At 40.2% G+C, this 19,840-nt stretch overlaps 1 protein-coding gene across 3 annotated transcripts in view; it reads left to right on the top strand.

Moving 5' to 3' along the window:
- Positions 1-965: 965 nt before the first annotated feature.
- The window catches only part of PHACTR4 (phosphatase and actin regulator 4), a 117,126-nt gene continuing 98,251 nt past the window's right edge, over positions 966-19,840 (top strand). For 2 of the 3 annotated variants that reach the window (XM_004266588.3, XM_033422411.2), the window contains exon 1: positions 966-1,069. The gene's annotated coding sequence lies outside the window, so the exon portion shown is untranslated. The remainder of the gene's footprint in view (positions 1,070-19,840) is intronic. The other variant, XM_033422415.2, reaches the window with a different exon arrangement.

Raw genomic sequence — 19,840 nt, 5'->3', positions numbered from 1 at the left:
TGTTCATTTTTTTTTTTTTTTTAACTAGGTTGTTTGTCTTGAGTTGAAAGAGTTCTTTGTGTGTTCTAGATATTAGTCCTTTGTTGGCTATAGGTTTTGCTGCTCTTTCATCCAGGTCTGCAGCTTGTCTTTGCATTTTCATAACCGTGTTTTAAAGTGCAAAAGTGTAAATTTTGATGATGTGCAGCTTATCAGTTTTTCTCCTTTATGGATTGTGTGTTTGAAAGTCACATGGATTTCCTCCTGTGTTTTCCTCTTAAAGTTCTGTAGCTTTAGGTTTTACACTTAGGTCTAACTTGGGTTGTGACACAATGTGTTTGGCATTTAGAAAGATCCTCTGGCAGCAGGAAGGAAGGTGTTTGGACGGTGACTGCCTGGAGGCCTGAAACTAGAGAAACTTGGAAAGGTGATGGTACCTCCCCTTGGAAAGGTGGTAGTGGAAAAACTGGTAAGGAACTGGGATGTAAAATGACTGGACTTAATAGACTGAAGGAGATAAAAATGATTCCTGGGTTTCTTCCTTATGCACAAAATTGAGGATAACTTGCTTCTAAGTTTACTGCACTTCAGTAACTGGCCCTCAATAGCTTTTTCCTTTGTGGAGATTATAACTGAACTTTAGCCAGACAGGGACTGGGCACAGATTTCTATAACAGCACACCTTCATCAGCTCCCTTCTTAGGCACTCCCTGAAACCCAGCATTGAACTCTCTCCTCCCAAGTCCAAAGACCTTTGCCCTCCTGCATAGCAGGAAAGGTGCCCAAGCTCTTTTACAAGAAGGGGCGGCGCATGCCCAGAGAGGCCGTGTGGGGCCCGCCGCCCAGAACTAAGGGCGAGAGGTTCCCGCCATTTTGTCCGGCCCGCGGCACAGCTGGCTCCTCCTGGAACTACAAATCCCATGAGCCCCCGCGGCGGCACTTCCTACCCCTCACTGTCCCGCAGGCTCCTTTCCCCCCCCCGCCACCCCCCCCTCCCCGGGGGCCGAAGTCTCTGGCTGCAGCCTGGCGGCCGGCAGGCCAGGTAGGATTTCCGGGGGAAACCACTGAGGAGGCGGCGGCGACGCCCCGGGTGAGTTCGGCAAGCAAGGGAAAGTGAGCGGAAAGTGCACAGAGTCGGGCGGCGGGCGCCTGGTAGGCTCGGGCCACGCTTTCAGGTCCGCGAGAGGGTGGCGGTGCGGGCCGGGGTAACGGCCGGGCCGGGGTAACGGCCGGGCGGTGGTCGCTTCGAGCCAGGGCGGGGCGGGCGGTGGCCGCCGCCTCCTCCTCGGCCCTCCCACAACCGTTCGCCTTGGCTTCTCCGCCTGCGGCGCGCCTCGCTCAGGCTCGCCCTCTCCGCCCACCGCGACTTGGCTGGGCCCTTTTGTCTCGGCTGCTTTGCGCCCCTTTGTGCCCGGACGTGGAGTCGCCTCCTCGGGGGAGCCCGCCGGGCCAGTCCCTGACAGGGTCCGGTCCCTGACAGGGGATCCGGTTACGATAACCAGATCGGGTCAAAGTCCACTTTTCAAACCTGTCTTCCCTCATACCTCTGCATCCCAGCTGGGCAGATCGGAGGCTTCGGAGCCAAGGCGAGGCGGACGGGGTTTCTATTGAAACCTCGAGGTTATTGTCCAACTCTTAAACGTCAGTCCCGGTTGGCTTCAGGGCAATAATCTCCAGGCATTTTTCTGGAGGGGGGATGGGCCTATGGGAAAGAAGTGAGCCCCCCTCCCCAGGAAACCGGGAAGGGATCGAATTTGCTTCGAAGTCCGTATGGGTCGCTGCTGTGATCGAGGAATCAGAACCGGTGCGGATGGTCAGAATGGTAGTTCACACACCGCTAGAATCTCGGAGGAGAGAAAGTGATTTATAGGGCGGCGAGCAGCCTCTTCATCCATTGCACGCAGAAAAAGACCACAGTACTTCATCCAGCCGCCCAGTTCCACGCCCTGTATTCCCCTCAAATCCATTTTCACTTCTGCTGAAAACGCAGAGTTGAAAGCAAATGTCCATTAATAGAAGGATCTGCTTTATAAAGAAACCAGAAACCTAGTGGCTTCTAGAAAGCTACAGAAGTAATCGAAATCAAGCCAGTTTGAGGGAGGAGAGGTAGTAGATCCTTACTGCAACTGGTGAATTTTGTGGGTTTGATCACATTTTGTTAGTGGTATCTTTGTGTATGTCCCGTTGGAAGACTAGGTTCAGCTTAAGGTAAAGCTTTTAAAATAAAAGCCATTGCAGATACTTCTCTTGAAAAATACGTTAGTCTTTCAAGTCTCTGAAATGAGGACAACCAGGTCCCTTTACATGAATCAGGGAAGGTTATTTAAGTTATATAGGTAAAATTCCCACCCTAGTCACGTAGGCAAATAAACCCCTTTGTACTTTATTACTTTGTTTGATATCTCTTAATGCAAGTGATTTACTCTGAGAATCTCTGATTGTGTTAGTAATATTGTGTAGGGATGATAGTGCTATCGGTGCTTTTTTTTTTTTTTTTTTTTTTTTGTGGTCTCCCTGCCTGGCTTGAGGGATCTTAGTTCCCCCATCAGGAATTGAACCCGTGCTCCCTGCAGTGGAAGTATGGAGTCCTAACCACTGGACCACCAGGGAATTCCCACAGTGCTATTTTTGAAAACTGTTCATATATGTTATATAATTGAATTTTCACTGTGCAGTTCTGTGAGGTGGTGGTTCTCTCATTTTACAGCTGTAAAATGTTAAATTGACAGCCTCTGAAATGTTAACTGACTTGCCGGGGGTCACACAGTTAACCTGGATAAGAAATAGTAGAGTAAACCATATTCCAAATCCAGGGCTCTATCCGTTACCTCACGCCTATTGCAGTTATTTATCATAACACTATCAACAGCTTGTGATTCACTGAAATTTAAATATTGGAGAAAAGTATGGAAATATTTTCAGTCAGAGCCCCTGATTTATAAGGAACTGGACTTTCTAGGACCACAGACCCAATTTGCCATACTGAACATCGGTTCCGTCACCTTGTCTTATGGTATGCTGTGTTACCTTGTGCCCAGGCAGAATGGCAACTTTATGGAGCCCTGGAGGTGGGGAAGGGTGGTGAGTTATTGGGCTGTGGTTTTGACTAATGGTTATTGAAAGTTTTATTTACTAAAAGGGTTTAACTAATCTTTGCTTAAAGGTATATTAAGAAATATATTGGAGAACGTATATACGGCAGCGTCAGCCACTGAAAATAACAGAAGGAACTGATATTCAGACATTTTTCTAGCCAGAGAGTCAAAACTCAAGAAAATGCTTTCTTAGTTTTTGCTTTTAATAAAAACTTTTGATCAGTTTCAAACTTGCAGTTTAAGCCTGGGTTTATGTCAGTACATGCCATGAATGTGACATCAGAAATAAAAACCTACTTCACTTCCCTTACTTAAATTCTTCTTAGGTAAAATGCATTACATGCCAGTGGAATTGAGTCAATACAATTAGTATAGCCTTTCTAACTAGTAGAAGCCTGTTTTAAATCTTTTATTATGCCATCATAATGGGAAGGAGCTTTTTTCCTTTGTGTTTTTTGCTGTTGGTCTGCTGTATTTTCAAATCAATTCAGTCAACAAATATTTATTGAAAGCCTGTTGTGTGTTTTTTTTTTAAGAAGGGAAGTTATTTTAAGAAGGGAAGTTATTTATTTTATTTATTTATTTGTTTATGGCTGCGTTGGGGCTTTCTGTAGTTGTGTTGAGCTTCGTTGCCATGCACAAGCTACGCATTGCAGTGGCTTCTCTTGTTGCTGAGCACAGGCTCTAGGCACGCAGGCTTCAGTAGCTGTAGCTCGCGGGCCCTAGACCGCAGGCTCAGTAGTTGTGGCGCACACGGGCTTAGTTGCTCCGCGGCATGTGGGATCTTCCTGGACCAGGACTTGGACCCGTGTCCCCTGCATTGGCGGGCGGATTCTTAACCACTGAGCCACCAGGCAAACCCCACCTGTTGTGTTTTAAGCACCTTTGTAGTCCCTGAGGACAAAGCAGTGAGAACAAGTCTTTTTTCTCTGGGGCTTACAAACTAATTAGGTTTGAAAGGGAGGAGTAAGACTGTAAATAAGTACTAAATAAATCCCCTCTTATTTACTGTGCAATTTTGATCAGTAAGCTCTTTGAACTTTAGTTTTCTCATCTTTAACATGGGTGTAATGATTCCTGCTCTACCTAGTTTGTGGAATTGTTTCCAGAATCGAGTAGGATAAAAATTTGGTTGCACTGTACCCTTCACATTCCTGTGGTAAGTTATTGTTACTGCTCTTAGAAAAGGAAAAGGAACATTGGGGAAATGTTGTTTATAAAGAAAGACAAGGCTTCCCTGGTGGCTCAGTGGTTAAGAATCCGCCTGCCAATGCAGGGGACATGGGTTTGAGCCCTGGCCCTGGAAGATCCCACATGCTGCGGAGCAACTAGGCCCGTGCACCACAACTACTGAGCCTGCGCTCTAGAGCCCGCGAGCCACAACTACTGAGCCTGCGTGCCACAATTACTGAAGCCCGCAGGCCTAGAGCCCATGTTCTGCAACAAGAGAAGCCACAACAATGAAGGGTCTGCGCACTGCAGCGAAGAGTGGCCCCTGCTCACTGCTACTAGAGAAAACCCGTGCACAGCAACCAAGACCTAACACAGCCAAAAAAAAAACCAAACAAATAATTAATTAATTTTTTAAAAAAAGAAAGACAAAGAGAGTAGTTGCATTCTCTGTTCTGAGAGAGTCTGATGTCCCATTGTTAAACCTTCTGTGAGTGTTAGTCACATCTTCACATGGGCTATCACAGCCCTTCATGTAGCCCTTTTTAAATAGCACTTATTAAATAAGACCATTATTATTCTATATTGTCACAGTTAACTGCCTTAATGTCAGGGACCATGCCCTAGTCTACATCCTTACTGCTTGGCACACAGTTCCAGGTATTTCACTGGAACTTTATAAATGTTTGGTGAATGAATGAATGAGTAACAGAAGTGGGCAAGAGCAGTTGAGTGCCAAAATTGTTCAGCAGATTTTTTTGTTTTGCCCATCATGTGCTAGGACCTGGGTTATGTTCTGGCGGTACAAAGATGTGAAGGTATATAGCTCCCGCCTTAAAGCTTACAACATTACAACACCTAGTAGTCTGGTGAGTATTAAATAGGGATGTGTTATACTGTAGGTAAGGGACTGAATGATTCTGTTTTGGTAGACAGTGAAGGAAGGCATTACAGAGGAAGTGATTTTGGAGCTTGTTCTTGAGGGATTAATAAGAACAGTTACTATTAAGGTTATTCCAGCCAGAGGGGGCAGTTTGAGCATTAGAATGGAGATGCTGAAGTATAAGGTGTGTGTCTGGTGTGGCTAGAGGATATTGCAGTGGGTTTTTACATTTTTTGGTTCAGGTACCCCCTCTAGAAAATTTGAGAGTAGCAATAGATTTTCACCCCAGAAAACTGCATATAAGGAGACATATGCTGGGACTTCCCTGGTGGTCCAGTGGTTAAGACTCCACACTCCCAATGCATGGGGCCTGGGTTCAATCCCTGGTCAGGGAACTAGATCCTGCATGCCGCAACTAAAAGCCTACATGCCACAACTAAAGATCCCACATGCCGCAACTGAAAGATCTCACATCCACAACTAAGACCGGTGCAGCCAAATAAATAAATACATAATTAAATATTTTTTAAGAAAGGAAACATATACATATCATTCTAGAAAGTTATGGAATACTTAGGGATCTCTGGACCAGTGGGGCTGAGAAGTTGAAAAGTGCAATGGCCGGTGAAAGGAAAGATCGATGGCTGGGTGCTGAGAAGGATTCAGAATGCTTGTTAAAGACTTCAGGCTATGGGAATTCCCTGGCAGTCCAGTGGTTAGCAGTCGGCACTTTCACTGCTGTGGCCTGGGTTCAGTCCCTTGTCGGGGAACTAAGATCCCGCAAGCTGTGTGGTGGCACGGCCAAAAGAAGACTTCAGGCTTTATGTTTAAGGAATTGCTAAACCATCAAAAGTTTTTAAGCAGGAAATTGACATAAGCTGATCTGTTTTGAGGTAATTGCTTGCTATCTTAGAGGGTTTAGGAGCATATTTAGAGTAAGTGCTAAATAGGAGGCAGGATTGAGGGCCTTTTTTTGATTTTGTTTTGATTTTAAAGAATGGGGGAGATTTGACATGTTTGAAGGTAAAGGAAAAGGAGCCAGCAGAGAGCTAGATATTGAAGATCTGCGCAAAAGAAAAGGAAGATAATAGAGAAACATTGGGAGGAAATAAAATCAAAGCTCATAGAGAGGTGAGCCTTGAAAATGAAACATGAAGAAAGGATGGGAGAAGATGTATTTGAAGTGACGGAGGTGGACATTGAAATTGGAGTAAGTTACCAGCAGCCTATTTTGTACCTAGACACTGATCTAGGTACTTTTCTATGTGCTATTTCATTTAATTTTACAAAAATTCTGTAGATTGGGTGGGCATTCCCATTTGACAGCTGAAGGAGGTATGGCTCAGAGAGATTAAATTTCCCAAAGGCACTTTTAAGTAATTGAAGAGATCTGGAACCCAGATATATTTTGACTTCAAAGTTTAGAATAATAATTTCTGCCTTGTAGGGTCTGTTAATGCCTGATGACTTCTTTGTTTAAAATCTTTCTTTCTGAATGAATGAGTTAAGTTATCTGCAGAATGATCAAAGAATAGAGTGGGCTAGAGGACTTCAGAGAGTGTTAAAAGTTTGGAATAGCAGTCATGGAAAATGTAAGGGAGCCCACCAGAGATGAGCAAAAGGGCTGCTGAACCTCAGTTAGGGCCCCACCAAGGTCAGACAAATTAGCCAGTCGGCCATCCATTCTGTCTCCTCCATTCTCAGACATTTCTTGAATACAGTACTGTTGATGTGGGCCTTAGAAAAAGACAAACTATGTTGTAATGGGAGGCTCGGAGCAAGTCACAAGTCTTATGCTTCAGTTTTCTCATCTCTAAAAGGGTCTGGTTTAGTTGATTTCTCAAATTCTAGGATTTTTATGGTATTCCGAGGAGTTTAGGAAAGGAAGTGTGTTTAGTGACTGATTTTTAGGGAAGAGATGATTGAAACCATACAGCTTTCAGAGTCAAGCTTGGTTTTCAGTTGAACTTCTCTATTGTGTTAAAAGCACCAGGTGTTTGTTTTGACAATCTGAAAGTTCTGACATAGTTACTCAATGCAATGTATTTACTACCTTTGGAGTCTGAAAACCTGCGTTCTAGTTCCAGCTCCATCACTTCTTAGCTGTGACTATCCAAGTCAGCTGACCTCCTTGAACTTTAAGTTTCCTCATTTATAAAACAGAGTTAGTAACTATTTCTTCAAAAGTGTCAGATGGGATAACGTATATGAGAAGTCTTTGTAAACTGTATAGTGTTTAGTAAATATGAGAAAAGATATGATTATAGCTGGCAAAGAAAAAGGGATTAGTACTGTGATCAGTGCTGTACAAGGGAGTGAGAACTGGTTTAAAGTGCATCCTTCACTTCCAGGGTACTGAGTGGGTAAGGGAAACCTCTCAGGGTATGTACTATCAGTGCACTGAATTTAGAAATTTGTTTGTAGTGTATGATGTTGCTGGATGTTTTTTCAGGTATACATTAAAATCAAATCTTGAATCATATCTGTGACTTAAAAAAAAAACCCTCCATTGTTAAAGATTCTCTGCATTTATTCTCTCAAATGTGAACTTGTTAGCCAAATTTCCAGGAATATTTTTAAAATAGTTGTTGACTGTATTTTATTTAAGGGTAGATAACAATTTTATGATTATCTCACAGAACTTAAGTACATTGCTTCATTTGTTTGTTTCCTTTGTGCATGGCTAATTCTGATGGAACTCAACAAAATCTCTTATAGAGAACTGTCTTAGCCCGCCTTGACCCTGCAGATATCTAGCAGATAACCAACGTACTTGATTCTATCTACCCAGCTACCTGTTCTCTTCTTTGCACTTAGGTTGGAAGTACAGTGTCAAAAACTGGCTTAGAAGGTTAATGATTCATCCTTACCTTGAGTGATCCCAGAGCACTTTGTCCATGTCTTTGCAGGGCACTTTTCCCTCTGTAGCTTATTTACCTCTTTATTCTCCCCACTAAACAGTGCCTGTTTATGAAAATAAACTGAACTAAGGGAAATTCCCTGGCGGTCCAGTTGTCAGGACTTGGTGCTTTTACTGCAGGAGGCCCAGGTTCAATTCCTGGTCCAGGAACTAAGATCTGGCAAGCCACACAGCGCAGCCAAATTTAAAAAAAAAAATTAAAGAACAACTGAACAAAGGATTCCTATATTGTTGGCTTCAATTTATTTAACCATTGTGAATAATATTTCCACATAGGTCTCTGTACGTGTAACTTTTTTTTTAATGAAATTACTGCCATATTCAATATCCTGTGATAAGCCATAATGGAAAAGGATATGAAAAAGAATGTATATATATGTATAACTGAGTCACTTTTCTGTACAGCAGTAATTAACACAACGCTGTAATTCAAGTACACATCAATAAAAAATAAATTAAAAAAATGAAATTACTGGATCACCAGGTATGAACATTTACACAGTGCTTGATTTTTAAAATATTTTATTTATTTTTTTCATTTCATTTCATTTATTTATTTTGGCCACACCGCACAGCTTGCGGCACAGCTTGTGGGAGTTCCCCGACCAGGGGTTGAACCTGGGCCACAGTAGTGAAAGCCCGGAATCCTAACCACTAGGCCAGCAGGGAACTCCTTTATTTTACTTCTTTAAAAAATCTTTTTTTTATTAAAATAGAGTTGATTTAAAATATCTCATGTCAGATGTACAGCATATATATCCTTTTTCAGATTCTTTTACCTTATAAGTTATTACATAATATTGAGTATAGTTCCCTGTGCTATACAGTAGGTCCTTGTTGACTTTTTTTTTTAAATTAATTAATTAATTTATTTTTGGCTGCGTTGGGTCTTCATTGCTGCACACAGGCTTTCTCTAGTTTGTGGCGAGCGGGGGCTACTCTTCGTTGCGGTGCGCAGGCTTCTTATTGTGGTGGCTTCTCTTGTTGCGATGCACAGGCTCTAGGCACACGGGCTTCAGTAGCTGTGGCACTTGGGCTCAGTAGTTGTGGCTCACGGGCTCTAGAGCGCAGGCTCAGTAGTTGTGGCACATGGGCTTAGTTGCTCCTTGACATGTGGGATCTTCCCGGACCACGGCTCAAACCCATGTCCCCTGCATTGGCAAGCGGATTCTCAACCACTGTGCCACCAGGGAAGTCCATGAGATATTCATTTTTATTTTTGTTTTGTTTTGTACAGAAATCTAAATATTTCATGCCGTAGCTCTTCACTGGTTCCTTTGTAATTTCTTCCATCATTAGAAAATTGTTTCTCCATAGGTGGAGCAAATATTAATTTCTCAACTTCTGTTTCTCCCATTCTTTTTTCTTTTTTTTTGAAAAATTAATTTTGAGGTGTGGGAAAAAACGTTTGTTTTTTTTTAATTTTTGAATTTTATTTTATTTATTTTTTTATACAGCAGGTTCTTATTAGTCATCCATTTTATACACATCAGTGTATACATGTCGATCCCAATCTCCCAGTTCATCACACCAACACCAACACCACCCCGCCGCTTTCCCCCCTTGGTGTCCATACATTTGTTCTCTGCATCTGTGTCTCAATTTCTGCCCTGCAAACCGGTTCATCTGTACCATTTTTCTAGGTTCCACATATATGCGTTAATATACGGTATTTGTTTTTCTCTTTCTGACTTACTTCACTCTGTATGACAGTCTCTAGATCCATCCACGTCTCACCAAATGACCCAGTATCGTTCCTTTTTATGGCTGAGTAATATTCCTTTGTATATAATGTACTACATCTTCTTTATCCATTTGCTGTTGATGGGCATTTAGGTTGCTTCCATGACCTGGCTAATGTAAACAGTGCTGCAGTGAACATTGGGGTGCATGTGTCTTTTTGAATTATGGTTTTCTTAGGGTATATGCCCAGTAGTGGGATTGCTGGGTCATATGGTAGTTCTATTTTTAGTCTTTTTGTTGGTTTTTTTTTTTTTTTTTTTGGCGGTACGCGGGCCTCTCACTGCCGTGGCCCTCCCGTTGTGGAGCACAGGTTCCAGACGCACAGGCTCAGCACCCATGGCTTACGGGCCCAGCCGCTCCGCGGCATGTGGGATCCTCCCAGACAGGGGCAGAAACCCGTGTCCCCTGCATTGGCAGGCGGACTCTCAACCACTGCGCCACCAGGGAAGCCCCTATTTTTAGTTTTTTAAGGAACCTCCATACTGTTCTCCATAGTGGCTGTATCAATTTACATCCCCACCACCAGTGCAAGAGGGTTCCCTTTTCTCCACACCCTCTCCAGCGTTTATTGTTTGTAGATTTTTTGATGATGGCCATTCTGACCAGCGTGAAGTTAATTTTTTTCTTAATGCTATCCAGTTATTTCTTTTTTAAAAAATATTTATTTATTTATTTGGTTGTTCTGGGCCTTAGTTTCAGCATGCAGGATCTAGTTCCCTGACCAGGGATCGAACCCGGGCCCCCTGCCTTGGGAGCACAGAGTCTTAACCACTGGACCACCAGGGAAGTCCCGTATCCAGTTATTTCTAGTAGCATTGTTTCGTGAGGACATTTTAAGCTTTGGAGGACACTAAATTGAAGTGTTCTTATTAAACTTGCACTACTAATATCCACCTAGGTCACTAGAAATTAAAAATCTTTATAAGGGATCAAGGATATTAAAAAAAATATGAAGTATTTTTCTCACATTCGTGTTGATGATGTATTTTATTCTTATTTACCTCGGAATGGGTTTCATAGAAAATAGTAGTTCTTTGGGTGGGTTGATTGTCTATTAATCAAGGTTAAAAAGTAGAGCCCTGAAATACTTTTTCCCCTCTTCCTGTGGGTGACAGGTAGAAAGGAGGCGAGTTCCTAAGGAGGGTAGCCTTACCTGTCTTCCCCTCCCTCATGGATAAACCCCTTTTAAAAATACTGCCAGTAGAAACTAACACACCATTGTAAAGCAGTTATACTCCGATAAAGATGTTAAAAAAAAAAATACTGCCAGTAGATACCAAAGAATAACTGGATAGAACCAGTCAGAAGGTATGAAGAGTACTTTCCTTTTATTTGCACACACTCAGCTTAGCCTCCCGTCCCTTCCTCTGAATTTACATTTGAGGGAGAGCATTAGGATTCAGGATATGGGTGCATCTTTGCTGTAAGTATTTAAAAAAGACACAATTTTTTAAAAATAAATTTATTTAATTTATTTATTTGGCTGCATTGGGTCTCAGTTGCGGCACATGGGATCTTTGTTGCAGCATGCAGGATCTTTCATTGTGGCGCGGGGGCTTCAGAGCATGCGGGCTCAGTAGTTGCAGCATGTGGGCTCCAGAACACACAGGCTTAGTTGCCCTGTGGCCTGTGGGATCTTATTTCCCAGACCAGGGATTGAACCCGCGTCTCCTACATCGGAAGGCAGATTCTTAACCACTGGACCACCAGGGAAGTCCCACGATGTTTCTTACCTATTGGTGATACCATTAAGATTGGCTATTTTACAAACAGTCTTTTACATGTTCTATGTGCTTACATAAAATCCCAGAGATAATTGGCTTCTGGGATATCTTTGTATAATTGGGAGAGGGGCTTTGTCCTTCCACTGTAGGCACAGACCACTAAGACGGTTCTGTTAAACAAATATGCATTTGCATATTATGGCATAAGATAAGTAAGAAGTCTGCTTCTCTGCAACTGCATTAATGATTGCAAACTTTTTCAAACTGTAAAATTTACCATTTTATCCTTTCTTTAGTGTATAATTCAGTGGTATTAAGTACATTCACAGTGTCGTGCAGCCATCACCAATATCCATTTCCAGAACTTTTTCGGCATCCCACACTCTGTACCCGTTAAATAACTCTCCATTGTCCTCCCCCCTCAACCCCTGGTAACCTCTGTTCTGCTTTTTATCTTCTATGAATTTGCCTATTCTAGGTGCCACATATAAGTTGAATCATAATATTTGACCTTTTGTGTCTGTGTTTATTTATTTATTTATTTTGCGGTACGCGGGCCTCTCACTGTTGTGGCCTCTCCCGTTGCGGAGCACAGGCTCCGGACGCGCAGGCTCAGCGGGCATGGCTCACGGGCCCAGCCGCGCCGTGGCATGTGGGATCCTCCCAGACCGGCGCACGACCTGCGTCCCCTGCATTGGCAGGCGGACTCTCAACCACTGCACCACCAGGGAAGCCCTATTTCTTTATATTTTTAAAACTGTCTCCTCTTTGTGCTTACATTTGTTTTATTTTGTAGAAAATCCGAAGCTTCTCTCTAGCCTCTTAACTCTCTGGAGACGAGCAAGCATTTAACTATCTTCAGGGTGCTTATATTAAGAATTATTAATAAAAGGTTTAGAGGATTTGGTAACTAAAATATTTTAGTATGTGCTAGTGCTTTTGGAGGGCAGAACAGAAAGGAAAATATTAAGGAGCAGTTGTTGAGCAACTTCTTCTTTTTAATTAAAAGAGATTAAAAGGGTTAACCTACTGGGACTTCCCTGGTGGTCCAGTGGGTAGGACTCCGTGCTCCCAATGCAGGGGGCCTGGGGTTCGATCCCTGGTCGGGGAACTAGATCCCTCATGCATGCTGCAACTAAGGAGTCCGCATGCCACAATGAAAATCCCGAATGCTGCAACTAAGACCCAGCACAGCCAAAATAAATTTTTTAAAAAAAGGGTTAACCTATTAAACATCAGTTATGCCACATTAAGTTCCTATAAATAGTGATCCTCAATATTATTTCATGAAAAAATATTCATACGTGATATCGTATGATCCAGGGATACATGAAACTTTTTTTAAAATTTTTTTGAAGTATAGTTGATTTACAATATTGTGTTAATTTCTTCTGTACAGCAAAGTGACTCAGTATATACATATATATCTTTTTCATATTCTTTTCCTTATGGTTTATCATAAGATATTGAATATAGTTTTCTATACAGTAGGACCTTGATGTAATCCATCCTGTATATAATAGTTTACATTTGCTAATCCCAAACTTCCAGTCTTTCCCTCCCCCACTCCCTCTCCCGCTTGGCAACCACAAGTCTGTTCTCTGTGTCTGTGAGTCTGTTTTTGTTTTGTAGATATGTTCATTTGTGTTGTATTTTAGATTCCACATATAAGTGATATTATATGGTATTTGTCTTTCTCCTTCTGACTGACTTTGTTTAGTATGATAATCTCTAGGTCCATCCATGTTGCTGCAAATGGCATTATTTCATTCTTTCTAATGGCTGAGTGATATTTCATTGTATATATGTACCACATCTTCTTTATCCATTCATCTGTCGATGGACATTTAGGTTGTTTCCATGTGTTGGCTGTTGGAAATAGTGCTGCTATGAACATAGGAGGTGCATGTATCTTATGAAACTATTTTTTAAAATTCATTTGTCAGTCTTTCCATTGACCATTTTTACTTCATTTCTAACACTGTATAGATATATTTAACCAAACTTCATCTATTAAAGGGAAACTTTTCTTGCCTAAAACACAACTTTAGTCTCAAGTATTCCAGGAGAAGAAATAAGATGATTAATTCTGATTCTGCAAATCTTAAAAATAATTTTTTTTTTTTGGTCATGCTGTTCCGGATCTTAGTTCCCTGACCGGGGATCAGACCCATGCTCCCTGCAATGGAGGTGTGGAGTGCTAACCACTGGACCGCCAGGGAATTCCCTAAAAATAATTTTTGATTGTAAAGGAAATATACAATAAAAATTCAGATAGTATATAAGTACCTAAAATAAAAAGCAAAAGTCCTTATCACCCTACTCTCTCTCTCTTATTCCCACTCCTGTCCCCTCCAAACTTCCACTGAGAACCCTTTTGGTGTGTAGCCTTATAATCCTACCTTTCGTTATGCAACTTGTTTCTTTTTTTCATTCAACAATATGTTGAGTATATCCTTTAATGTCAGGACATAGTAGATCTTTGAATGTCTTCATGGTATTCAATGTATGAAGGTTTCATTCTTTAGCCATTTTCCTGTTGACAGACATTTCAGGTATCTCGAGTTTTTGCCATTATAAATAATACTGCCACAATATCTTTTTGAGTCTAGTATATCTGTATTTTAGAAGTGGAATTGCCGGGTCAAAGGTTTACAAATTTGATTGGTACTGCCAAAGTGTCCTCCAAAAAGACACATCAAATTACCTGTTAATTTATGAGAATACTTTTCTATGCATTAGTATTATTTTTCTCTTGAATTTTTGAATTTTATTTATTTTTTTATACAGCAGGTTCTTATTAGTCATCCATTTTATACATACTAGTGTATATATGTCAACCCCGATCTCCCAATTCATCCCACCACCGCCACCACCCACTGCCGCTTTTTTTTTTTTTTCCACTGCCGCTTTTGTTTCTTGAATACCATCAATACTGGATATTTTATTCTTTTTTTTTCCAGCTTTATTGAGATATGATTGACAAATAAATAGTGTATGTATTTAGGGTATACAGTGTGATATTTTGATGTACATATACTTTGTGAAATGGTTACCACATCAAGCTAATTAACATATCCATCACCTCACACAGTTACCAGCGTGCACACATGTGTGTGTTGAAAACATTTGAGATCTACTCTCAGCAAATTTAAAGTATACAATACATTATTATTAACTGTAGTCATCATGCTGTACTTTAGGTCTCCAGAACTTACTTATCTTATACCCTTTGATCAATATCTTTCCTTTTCTCCTTCCTCTCTCCGCCAAACTGAATAGTTTAAATCTTCAAATTTTTAGCCATTCTGATAGGCAAGAAAAATAAAAATAAAATTCACTTTACATTGGCATTTTCCTTATTAATAATCAGGTTGAACATATTTTCATCTTTATTAACCATTTGTATTTCTTCAATGAATTCCCTCTCATCATTCCCATTTATTTGTTCATGTGTCTTCATCACATAACTATTTTAAAAGTCAAATTGACAACAAATATGAATTTCATTTCTTTATATTTTCAGTTTGGGGATAAAGTTATTTTTGGAGATTTTATAAATAGTATTTTCATCATAGTTAATGTTCACTGCCAAAATTGTTTTTTAAGAAGATTTGATATATCACTGAATACTGTAGCTTTTAAAAATATGTTTTGTTCTGGGGGATTTTCTCAAAATGTGATATACATAATGCTAGTGCTACATTTTTCTGGGTGTAGATTTTGTCATGGCTATTTGAATTGCCCTTGCTGAGGTCTGTCCTTTATAACTCACTAATGATATTTCCTGAGAGTACTTTTGGTTATCAGTAAGCCACACCTCTGTTTCAAAGCTGATTCATACTGCTTAGTGTGAATGGACTTAGACAGAAGGACTGTTTAACTAGGAGGAGGTTACAGTTTTTGTTTTTTTTTAATAAATTTATTTATTTGTTTATTTTTGCTGCATTGGGTCTTCATTGCTGCACGCGGGCTTTCTCTAGTTGCGGCGAGCGGGGGCTACACTTCATTGCAGTGCGCAGGCTTCTTGTTGCGGAGCGTGGGCTCTAGGGTGCGCAGGCTTCAGTGGTTGTGGCACTCAGGCTCAGTAATTGTGGCTCGCAGGCTCTAGAGCGCAGGCTCAGTAGTTGTGGCCCACGGGCTTACTTGCTCTGCGGCAATGTGGAATCTTCCCGGACCAGGGCTCGAACCCGTGTGCCCTGCATCAGGAGGCGGATTCTTAACCACTGCGCCACCAGGGAAGTCCCTACAGTTTTTCTTAAAAAGGGAAATTACCCCCATTTTTATGTCTTTACCCTTAAGTAATATGTTAGATGTTCATTATTTGTGCTTAAAATTAAGTAATCTTTTTGCAAGTGTAATTTTTATTGAACAGACCTTTTAAAAGACATTTGTAAAACTGTTGTACTGAGAGCATGATTCTAAATCTCTATTTTAAATTTTTCAATATTTTTTATTTCTGCTAAAATCCCATTTATATTTTTAACTTATCTGTAAATCTCTTTATAATGTTTCATTTTTCTGATAAGGCAAAAACAAATGAAGTTCTTTGTGAACCAACTATTTGTAGCTGCCAAATTTCTATGTAGTATTAACAAAAATAGTTAAGAAATGGCAAAGAAAGTTATTTTAAGGAACTAGAAGTTTTCCAATTTCCAGTCAAAGGGGTAGATTCTGTGGTGACAGATAATAATGGTACATGTAGATTACAGTGTTAATTCCTTACATTAAGGTAGTAGCATCTGTCTGAGCAATTGTAGATCACTCTGGAAGAGCAGTTGATACACTGTTTCTTAATTTTGTTTATTTCTGTAATGGTGTGCTTTCCGGTCAAGTCCAAGGAATAAATGGAAATGATACTTTAAATTGTCCCTTCTCTGCCAATGTAAATTGGTTTCATCATCTTGATAATATTTGTAGATATTATGTATTCTGGTCAAGCTTAGACTCATGACAGCTAAAATCTGCTTTGAGTTTTGATTTGGAACTAAAATCAAGGAGTGGGGTGAGCTTTAGCATTACATGGAAGTCCAGCCCTATTTCTCATGTGGTTAAAAAGGAAAGGGCGGGGGAACCCTTTTCTTTGCTATCTGTATTTACATTATTGCATGTATATTATATTAATACCTATTTGTTAACATGACCATCTCTTTTTCTTTACTGGTGTTGCTTTTTAAGTTTAAAGACCATAAACTTACTTCTCTTTGTACACTGTCTGGCACGGTACTTGGCATCTATCAATAATTGGTTCTTAATAGCCACTTGCTTAGCTGAACAGTTATTAAGTACTTACTGTATGCAGGCACAGCTCATTTTTTACTGTTTTTTTTTTTTAACAAATACTATTTCATGATATTCTCACAACTCTTTGAGGTCAGGTATTATTAATCCCACTTGAAGCCAAAAGGACAAGGAGATTAAATTCTGCAGTATTATCTTTTCTGACCAAAATGACTAATCAGTTTTGTGTGAGTGAATGATATTTAAAACTAATTTATGCTGATTTGTTCAATGGAGAATAATCTGAGTTCTCTTAACCATCTACCCAGTAAATGTTTGTTCTTTAGTTTTTGCCTGAATAATTATATTCACTTGTTGTGCTTTCTCAGGAGGAAGAAGGCTATTTTGCAGAGCACGGGTCTAGCATTTTGGAAGTGCCATAAAAAGGAATAGAAAAGGCAGAAAGATAATCTTTTCATTCTTGATGGTTCATATATTGGTAGACTCATTTATATCTGTATTTACAACTTGTGGCTATCTTGGACACACAAAGTGAAAAAAAGAATGAAGGCTATTACTAGGGTGATTGAGATAAAGAACCATTTTTGCTTTTAATATCAGAAGTTATTAGTCTACAGTACACGCTTATGTGTTTCTCTCACTAGATTGACCTAGCCATGGTTATTAAAGTTGAGGAAGCTGGTACACATGAACGGTTTTGCTAAAGCTGGGAAGGGGATAGTTGTATTTCACGATTTTCATACACTACTGTTAATACCATCAAGACTATGGCTACCATTAGCAACAGCAGCATTAAATATCTATTAGGTAAACTATAGATCAAGGCTTTTAGTTTTGCAGATATAAAATAAAACTAAAATTACTTTTCTTATTATTTGCCCTAGATTTTATGGACATTGTCACAGATACAACTTAAATGTAAACCAAATTGACAAATCTGGTTTTCATATACCTCTAAAATTTTATTTTAAAATCTGCTTGATATTAAAAAAAAAAAAAAAGATGGTTTTGGCTCGGAAGTAGAAACATTATAGTCGATTGTCCTTTGTAAATCCACTTTTATCTATGTGTGGCCCAGCACATCCTTGTATTGATGAATGGCTGATGTTTAAAGCAGTGTTCATGCAAAACAAGATTTTTAGCATTTGATGAAGTAATTTAACTGATTTGTTGTTTGGCTAGTTTCATTTGTAATCAGTGCTTTCATGGAATAAAAAAATCCACCAATATATTTCTTACCCTTTTCTGAATATGCAGAACCAGAAGGGGACTTTGGAGGGATTTGTTAGAAGAATTTGGAGATGATGGTGGGGTGTGGAATAGTATTGGGAAGAGGATGAAGAGCATACAAGGATTCGTGAAAAGAGGGGTGGTGTCTTGGGATTTGACTGCCTTTCCTTCTTTCTTGTCCTGCCATTTTTTATGGCGGGAGCAACTTTCCAGTTTTTGCAAATTGAAATGAACCCATTCACGTATCAGGGGTTTGCCATATTTTTTAGAAACGTCCTGCTGTTAGTATGCATTTGTTCATAATCCCCTAGTTGAATTTTTATATGATGTTAAAACCACCTGGCGGGATTCCCCGGTGGAGCAGTGGTTAAGAATCTGCCTGCCAATGCAGGGGACACAGGTTCAAGCCCTGGTCCAGGAAGATCCCACATGCCGTGGAGCAACTAAGCCCGTGTTCCTAGAGCCTCTGCTCCACAAGAGAAGCCACCACGATGAGAAGCCCGCGCACTGCAACGAAGAATAGCCCCTGCTCGATGTGACTAGAGAAAACCTGCGTGCAGCAACGAAGACCCAACGTAGCCAAAAATAAATAAATAAATTTATCTATTAAAAAAAAAAACACTTGGCAGTTTAGCTGGTGAAGAATCTTCTAAGACATATTAGACTAGTGGCTGTGCTTTTTTTTGTTGCTTTAAATAATTCTAATTATCTTACAATTTTAGATAGAGGAAACCTGTATTGATCAGGACTTTTAACATACGAATCTCTTGCACAAGGGAATTCCTCAGCTCTTTGGTTTAGCAGAGTGTAAACCTCTTACAGATCTTAAATCAGTTAACATTCCTTGATTTAGGATCAAGCAACATCGTATATGGTTTAAATGCAAACTCAGAAGTCAGGCTGCCTGGATTAAAAAATCCTGGCTTCACTATTTATTAGGTAATTGACCTTGGATAAGCTACTTAACCTTCCATATACCCTAAGTTCATCTTAAAATGGGGATGGTAATATCTACCTTATGGTTATGTTGAAGATTAAGGTCATATAGCAGGCAAGTAGCCTATTCAAGTCCTGAGAGGTACCAGTTCAAGTACCTTTGACTTTTTTTTTTTTTTGGTTGACAAGTTTTCTTTACTTGTTTTGGTCAGTTTGACTTTTAAATGCTTTTTCCTGGTTTCCTCGTAGTTAGATAAACTATACTACTTTATTTCCTTTATTATTTTTATTTTATTAAAAAAATATTTATTTAGGCTGTGCTGGGTCTTAGTTGCGGCACGCGGGATCTTTAGTTGTGGCATGTGAGCTCTTAGTTGTGGCATGCATGTGGCATCTAGTTCCCTGACCAGGGATCAAACCCCGGCCCCCTGCATTGGCAACGTGGAGTGTTACCCGCTGGACCAACAGGGAAGTCCCGGAAAAAGGGTTTCTAATGGACCCTGAGACTACATAATTTCCTCTAGCAGGATATATACATTTTGAGAGATTGTTTGCTGTTCCGGTCAAGCCAGGACTGAAAGCAAGAAGACAGTGAAACAATATTTTACAAATGCTAAAAGAAAACACCTGTCAATTTAGAGTTGTATACCCACTAAAATCATATTTCAGAAATAAGTCTAGGGACTTCCCTGGTGGTCCAGTGGTTAAGACTCCATGCTCCCAATGCAGGGGGCCCAGGTTTGATCCCTGGTCAAGGAACTAGATCCCGCACGCTGCAACCAAAGGAGCCCGCATGCCACAACGAAGATCCTACACGCAGCAATGAAGATCCCACGTGCCGAAACTAAGACCCGGCACAGCCAAATAGTTAAATAAAATAAATAAATATTTTAAAAAAATAAGTCTAAAAGAAGGAAAA

The sequence above is a fragment of the Orcinus orca genome, chromosome 1 (assembly GCF_937001465.1).
Source record: "Orcinus orca chromosome 1, mOrcOrc1.1, whole genome shotgun sequence".
Lineage (NCBI taxonomy): Eukaryota > Metazoa > Chordata > Mammalia > Artiodactyla > Delphinidae > Orcinus > Orcinus orca.
This window is presented reverse-complemented; position numbering and strand designations above follow the sequence as displayed.